Genomic DNA, 8207 nt, shown 5'->3' on the forward strand with positions numbered 1-8207 from the left:
ATCAGTGGCCTTGAACGTCTCTGTCCCACCCGCTCTTGTGCGGGGACTCAAGTCCACATTTCCCTTTACCTGGCATACTTCTCATCTCAAATATCTAGGGGTTACTCTTTCCAATGACCTCTTGAGATTATTTGACCTCAATTTCACCCCCATCCTCAGTAAATTAAGATCAGATCTTCAGGCCTGGAAATTAAAACCATTTTCCTGGTTTGGCAGAATGGGAATAGTTAAAATGAACTCCCTCCCTAAAATTCTATATCTTCTCCAGACCCTGTCGATTAAAATCCCCCCCCCCCCCCCCCCCACCATGGTTCAGAGATGTTCAGGCCCTGATCAGGGACTTTATATGGGTGGTAAGAGACCTCGACTGAAGTTATCCCTATTACAGAGACAGAAAAATGCAGGCGGTGTCCATCTTCCAAATGTACGTGGCTACTATCAGGCTTGTATGCTGAGCAGAATACTAGACTGATCCAGAATGCACACCCTTAAACAGTGGGTTCAAATAGAAAGCCACTCACTACCCTCTCCTATCAATGGCCCTTATTCTAGTTCGGACGGTACGGCCCGCGTGCGGCCGTACCGCCGATGTTTTTATTCTGCACATGCGCAGAGGTCTATCTGCGCATGTGCAGCCCCCTTCGCCGCAGACGTATTTCGTCCGCCGCAAAGGGGGCGTATAGGGGCGTGAGGGGCTTCAGACCCTCATTTCCCTATGTGTACGCCCCGCGTTTCATGGGCGTTCCCATGCAAACGCGGGGCGTATGCATGGTAATGAGGGTATGACGCAGCTCATGGGGGCGGAAAGCTGACGTCGCCGGATGTCAGCTCTCAGCCCCCATACAAGCTAGCACACGGACGATTGTCCGTGTGGTCTCAGCTTGCGGGAGCTGCTGGGGCGTGCGGACCTGCCTTCGATGGTCGACGACCATCGAATGCAGGGGGCAGCTCCCACCATGGTGGAGGCGTACGCCTCCACCATTTTTATGCGGATCGCCAGCCGTCCGTGTACGGACGGCCGTGGCGATCCGTCTCGTGGGCGGGGTTTGGTTTGTGCGGCCGGAGCACCGTGTGCGGCTCCGGCCGCACCAACCAGAATAAGGGCCAATGTTATCCCATGGCTCTTTCACCTCCCCAACTCATCCCACCCCACGGTGGGCCCAACTTTGGCGTGTTGGAAGGTACTCCGTAAATCTCCGTCTGTCTCCTCACTTTCATCTCCATACATGGCTTTCCTCTATGACAAACGCTTTCCCCCAGGTTTAGATCCCAATACATTTAGGCCATGGCACAAAGTAGGCCTTTTCCGCATGGGACAGCTGGTAAAGGGGGGGGGGGTGGTGATTTCTTTTGAGGACTTACGCAAGAAATGGAATTTACCGTCAAGTGATTTTTGGCGTTATTTACAAACCCGCCGTTTTCTGTTATCACTTGACCCCATTACCCTTCGGTCCCCCACTCTAACCCCCTTTGAACTCTTATGCTCGTCAGAGGAACCCCCTTCCCGCCCTATATCTAAGATCTATAACCTCCTCTTAGAAGACGCCAGCCATGATCTCCCATATTTTACTAAAAGATGGAATGAGGACCTGGGGATTAGCTTAACAGATACCAAATGGGGAAAAATCCTACAGCTGGTCCATGCTTGTTCCCCCAGCATTCTGGTGGTAGAGACACAATATAAAATACTGTCACGGTGGTATAGATGTCCCGATACTATATCAAAGATGGGAACAGGTATACCCAATATCTGTTGGCGCTGCTCCTTAGGCCCTGGGAATCCACTCCATATTTGGTGGGACTGTCCCTCGCTACAACCCTACTGGAATAGTGTTATCTCTATTTCCACAATGATTCTGGGTGAAGCGGTTCCTCCAGGCCCCCTGTTTTGGCTGTTTCACTATACGCCGGGTTTTGTGTCTAGATATAAAAAACAGCAAAGGCAGTTATTCCTGTACGCTGGCGATCCCCCTCTACTCCAACAATCAAAGATTGGTTTCACAGAATAGATATGTATATGGACATGGAGGACATAGTGTCCTCTGCTGCAGATGATTATGACTACTTCAGAAATACTTGGGCTTTGTGGCTAACCTTTAAAGAATCTCCCTCATACGGGAGAGCACTGGAATCTACCACCTCCACATTACCTTAACTGCATTTTGTGTAAATTACTGTGTCCACAAGATTTGGCAAATGTACACCTAAAGGAAATAACATGTTCATTATCTTCTTTGTATGTAACTAGATTGTCACTACTGATGTGAATCGGATCTGTCCCCCTTCCCTCCTCTCTGATCTTTGTTATTACCCACTATTTCCCTTATTCTCTCCTCGTCCCCCTATACCTCCCTTTATGCGATATCCTATGTTACATTATATGATGTTGTTGATGACATTTTCTCGCTGTATCGCAATTTTGTTTGTTATGCTCGAAAATCTCAATAAACATATTTTGCTCTAAAAACAAATTGGGGCATTGGGAGAGGGGTGCTATTAGACTGAGGCAATCTCAAACTTCAAGTCTGTAGTTAAACACCATATCGTAAGGGGCCTGATCGACAGAGGTAACCTCAATCTTGGTGGGTAGGTTCATATATATGGACAAATTTATGCTAACAACTTCTTATATGATCATTTCAATATAAGTAATATATAATATTCATACCTCCCAACATGACCCTCTCCAGGAGTGAGAAAATGCTCTGGTCCTGGATTTCCCTTTCAATGTATGATTGCCATCACCTGTTTAAATTGTTTTGTTATGTGTATAGTCCTTCTTTTTATATAGCTGCTTTGCTCCCTTTAGCTGAATTGTGTATACATAAACCTTACTAACAACAGGCCTATCTTTACATGTGAAAGTATATTGATTACATGTGAGGTATGTTGATTGTGTATTATGGTTTATAATGTCTTGTTACCTGTACTATTCTACCTGACCCTCTCCATGACGGAGAAAATGCTTTGTTCCCGGACTTCCCTGGTATGTATGATTGCCATCACCTGTGGTAAAACTTTCTTATCAATTACCTAGCTCCCCACAGGTGATGGCAGTCATACATTACCAGGGAAGTCCAGGAGCAGAGCATTTTCTCCCTCATGGAGAGGGTCAGGTAGGCAACCATGCTCCCAACATGACCTTCTCCAGGAGGGACACAATGCTCTGTTTATGGACTGTCCTCGTAATGTATGATTGCCATCACCTGTGTTGAAATACCTTTCTTATTACTTAACATCTTCAACACAGGTGATAACAATCATGAATTAAGAGAGAAGCCCAGGAACAGAGTATTGTGTCCCTCCTGGAATGGGTCATGTTGGGAGCTATGGGGAAGGTCGACATGCTTTGGGTCAACCACTAAAGGTCAACATGCATGAAGATCGACATGACAGAAGGTCGACATGGGGTTAGGTCGACAGGGACGTTAGGTCAAAACATACATTAGGTCGACATGGGCTAGACCGACAGTCAAAATGTTGACATGTGGTTTTCACAGTTTTTTTGACACGCCATGTACTGACAGGCGGTATTTCATGCCCTACCATTCACTAGGGCATGGTGGGAAAATAAAATATGCCAATCGTACTGAGGTACTGTTCCAAAAGCATGGTGAACATAGTGGTGCACTTTTTTAGTGTACATGTCAACTGTGTTGACACTCGGGCTAAAAAAGTGAAAAACAGTATGTTGACCTTCTGATTGTCAACATTGCCCATGTCGACATAATGCCTCGTAGACCTAACCCCATGTTGACATTCAGACATGTCGACCTTGATGCATGTTTATCTTCAGTGGTCGACCCAATGCATGTTGACCTTCCTTGTGTTGACCCTATGACTCATACCCTTAAGGAAGTCTGAATTTGGCTGCCGTGCGGGATACAGGCTTCCCTTGAACATTATTATTAAAGGGACAATCATTTACAAGGCATGGTTTTTACCATGGTGCATTTACTGCCATACATCACTGGTACACCTGATTCCCATTCCGAACTCGGAAGCTAAGCAGTGATTGGCCTGGTTAGTACTCGTAAGGGTGACCAACGGGGAATACCAGGAGCTGTAACACACCGGATTGCAGAAACTACTTGGTCAAGGAGCAAATCATCTCTGTATATCTGGTCCGCCTTCTTCCCACATTTAAAATACTAAAAGCGTCAAGATTTAGAAAAATTATATCGCAAAGGCCACCAACACAAGGGTTGAGTGTCACCCGTCAAAAGTACACTTTAGTGAGAAACTTGGTCGGGAAATTTGTCCGATCCATTTAACCTACTCTAACAGTTTCTACATATTTTCTCACTTAGTGTGCCCAATTGAATCATTTTTCGCCACCAAGAGTTCATTTTGTGACTATTATCCTATTTGCATCATGGTCATTATGTTTATTGTTATTGTTATTTTTATTACTATGTGTCATGCGTACTGATATTTTAGCACACGTTCTTTAATAAAAGTTATATTTTAAAACATTCAATCCATTTCATTGTTTAAGTGTGCCCCAAAAACCCTTTTGTTCTCCCTTTGTCATCCTTGTGACAAAATATTTTTTCAGTTTTGTTGCTGAACTTTCTTTGGGAGCACCACCAACCAAACACCGCCTTTCATTTTACTTCTGAGCGGTAAGAACGTTGGTTCAATATTTAGATGTACGTATATAATTGCTAAAAATTGCATATTTGCCAGTGCCGAACCACACCCATATTGTAACCATTTAAAAAAGTCCCAGATTGGTTGGCAGTTCATTACATGCCGCCCAAACTCTCTGTCATCACCCATACATCCTTTATCTTAGGTCCAACAGGAAGCCAGTATCAACTGAATTACCTGTGACATCACAAATGCCTATACAGGGTTAAAGTGGTAAATTTTATTGCACCTGGAAAACCAACCCTTATTGTCAACATGATACAGTTGTTCCAGAGAAGATTTTGTTTGAAGTTGTGGCCCCCAAAAGAGCACTTGGGCATTACCGGCCCAATAACTGTTCTGTAGCCAGATCCTTCATATAAAGCACTCAATACTAGGGCGTATAGCTTTTTCATTTACACCCAGGAGTGTTACCTCATTGTGAAAAAACGTAACCGGTTTTAAAAGGACAAGCATGGTACTATTTACTCAGTACTTGACATGGGATAACTGGGAAGGTGACATTTTAGTTCCTACCAGGTCCTTAATTCCCATCAATTGGGAGAAACCAATGGCTTTATAAACCGAGTGTACGCACAGGATCCCTTCTAGTTCGACAGAAGTCATCAGGCTGAGCAACTGGAATCAGCAAGTCACAGGCCCCATGAGCCAATTCCTGAGCTTAATTTTGTAGTGTAAATGATTGCTGCTTAAAAAAGCTGCAGATTTCTTACCAAATCTCTCACTTTCTGGATCTCTCATCCTATTAAATTTCCCCCATATTTTCTCAATGACACAGAGTGAGCTGGAAGGGAAAGATGGTTGCTAAAAAGGAAGAACATGTTACTCTGGTCACTTGATAGGACCACTGTTTATTGTTGCTTGGCTTCAAAGAACAAGAAGGTTAGACTATTTGGCAGGTTGCCTCTCGCTTTACTATATGTTCCTATTAAATAAAAATGCCTGCCCAATAACTGTATAGTTTCATTTACTGAGGAAAACTTAATCCTTAAAATATCTAAGAACAATTCTCCAAACTTTTTCACACAAAATCCAATTTTAAAATAATGAACAAAAGGAAAACCCACCAATTAAAAATGAAATATCAAACTATGATGGTTTACAGCCCGTCATTGTGGTTTCCTTACCATTTGGGAAATTTAGTTAAATTATTAAAAAAAAATTCCCTAAAATTCTCAACAGAAATGTTGGCTTCTGTTTTCTCGGCAGAGCTAACTGGCCTGATTTGTCAGAACAGCTTGAAAATGAAGTGCTAACTGTTGGATTTTATTGAAAGGAAACCAAGTGGAACAACATATGTATTTTCTTAGGAAACTAAAAAGCTCACAGTCATGTGATGTTCCTTGGGGTAAATTCTTTGTTATGAATTACAACCTGCTTACTGATGAGTTGTTAATAAAAAGTAGACCTGTTGGCCATTATTTTTTTCCACACAGTACACACTTTGAATTTTTTTTTTAAGTTTTCATTAATATAATAAGTGTGAATAAACCTGTTTCCAATTTGTGATTATTTTCTCTTCATCGCAAAATGCAATTTCTTGTTAAATCTAATTGTATACTATCAAAATTGATAGTATTGAAACTCCAAAAAAGTACATGACGGTTAAAATTTTAATAATAATAATATTCTACCATAACATAACAGAATCATGGAAAAGGTATCCATGACAATTTTTGGCTTAAGAATCTGCCAGCTGTTGTTAAATTCAGTTGACCAAGTGGACGAAAGTAAACTTTTGAACAAAACTAGAAACAGATGGGAAACGAAGGTGGCAATATAAGTCTAGTTAGATTTTTTTCCCTTAATGTTAGCATCTGGTCACACAAGGGAGTCTGTATCTACTAATCATGCTACCAATACACCTTATTATTGCCAGAATCCCTAAATGAAATGTAACATTTAAATACTAATTGAACATTTTTTAACATTCTATTTCGCTTTCTAACATGGAAGTGGTTCTGACAAAAGTACTAACTTTGGAATTTTTTAGATCACTGTTTTGTAATCAGGGTCCAACCAGAAGATGAAAAAGTTTACAATACAAAATGTTAAAGTTTGCAATTTTTTAATGGAAAAAAGTAAGATTTAAACTATTAACATTTTGGTACTTGTTTCCTAGTAGGGCGCCCAGATTTCCTACGTACACTCAGTAGTTAATTTAGTTAATTTATTCACTGCAGTCTGAGTGAAATCACATTGCATAGCCCTTATTTGTGGCATGAGATGTGAGATGAGATGTCAGTAGTTCATATGGTAAAACACCTAAAACAGCACCACTCTCCACGTCACCCTGAAGCGTGGCGAGCCCCGCGATTTTATATAGTGTGGCGAGCGCAGCAAGCCACTGAGCCCGAAGCGTGGCGAGGGGACGCGGAATACATGTAAAGTAATCCGTGTACCTTTGGGGGTATGAAAATGTCGGAGGATGCGTTCCGCTGCGCTCGCCACGCTTCGGGGTGCCGTGGAGAGTGGTGCTGTTTTAGGTGTTTTACCATATGATTAACTGAGATCTCATCTGATCTCATCTCATCTGATCTCTTCTCATCTTCGATGCGATTAGCCCACTAAGCAAATAGCTTAGTGGGCGCTCTGCTAGGAAACCAACATTTTTTATTTATTTTTGAAACTGTGTTTATGGATGGAATGGCGGCTCTTACCTGTGATTTATAAAGTATAAAGAATCAAACATTGTGTAATTAAATGTGCTCAAGTGTAAAAGTATATAAATACAAGGTAGTGGGGGATGCAAGAGGTGTGGACTGCACCCAGGTGGCACCTGCCAAATGGTGAGATCAAAGTGCAGGAGCTAGGTGCTGCACCGTAACATTATATGTAGCATCTGGGTCCTGTTACAGTGAAGGAGCCAACACTGCAACCATTAGACCACACCCCCTTTAGACAATATCCCCTATCTACAAGGCCATGCCCCTTTGCTCCAGCAGGAGCGCCTTAGGGGCACAATGAACAAGTCTTTCTCACTGGGGGGGTTATTCTAGTTCATTCTTTCTGACACAATCCTTCTTAGATGGACAAAACCATGTGCACTGCGGGTGAGGCAGATGTAACTTGTGCAGAAAGAATTAGATTTGGGTGGGGTTTTTCTTCAAAGTGAGATCTTTATTGCAGTGTAAAATCATGCAGTCAGTATTTTCCCTGCACAGAAACAAAAAAACTCACCCAAATCTAATTCTCTCTGCACATGTTACATCTGCCCCCCTGCAGTGCATATGGTTTTGTCCATCTAAGAAGGATTTTGTCAGAATGAATGAACTAGAATAAACCCCTGGGTGTCACCTCACCCACTGTAAGAATACTTTTTTTTTTAAAGTAACCATAAAGTACTAATCCTTAACTCCAATCTGCATGGCAAAGTTGGACACACCATTTTATAAAAATTTACTGATCCTTGTTTTTCGATCGCATAATCCAATCATGAGCTAAAGCAGGTTAAATGAAACTTTTCCCTAATTCTCTGTACTTGAAGTTTTACAATCACATATAAGTGCACTATGAGGATGCTCCTCTGCCATTTTGACATAAGTGCCTGTAGG

General features: G+C 42.2%; 1 pseudogene; it reads left to right on the plus strand.

Moving 5' to 3' along the window:
- The first annotated feature begins 3952 nt into the window (after window positions 1–3952).
- LOC146065145 (5S ribosomal RNA) lies at window positions 3953–4072 on the plus strand (annotated as a pseudogene).
- Window positions 4073–8207: the final 4135 nt, after the last annotated feature.

The sequence above is a fragment of the Crinia signifera genome, chromosome 3, assembly GCF_055691185.1.
Source record: "Crinia signifera chromosome 3, ASM5569118v1, whole genome shotgun sequence".
NCBI lineage: Eukaryota > Metazoa > Chordata > Amphibia > Anura > Myobatrachidae > Crinia > Crinia signifera.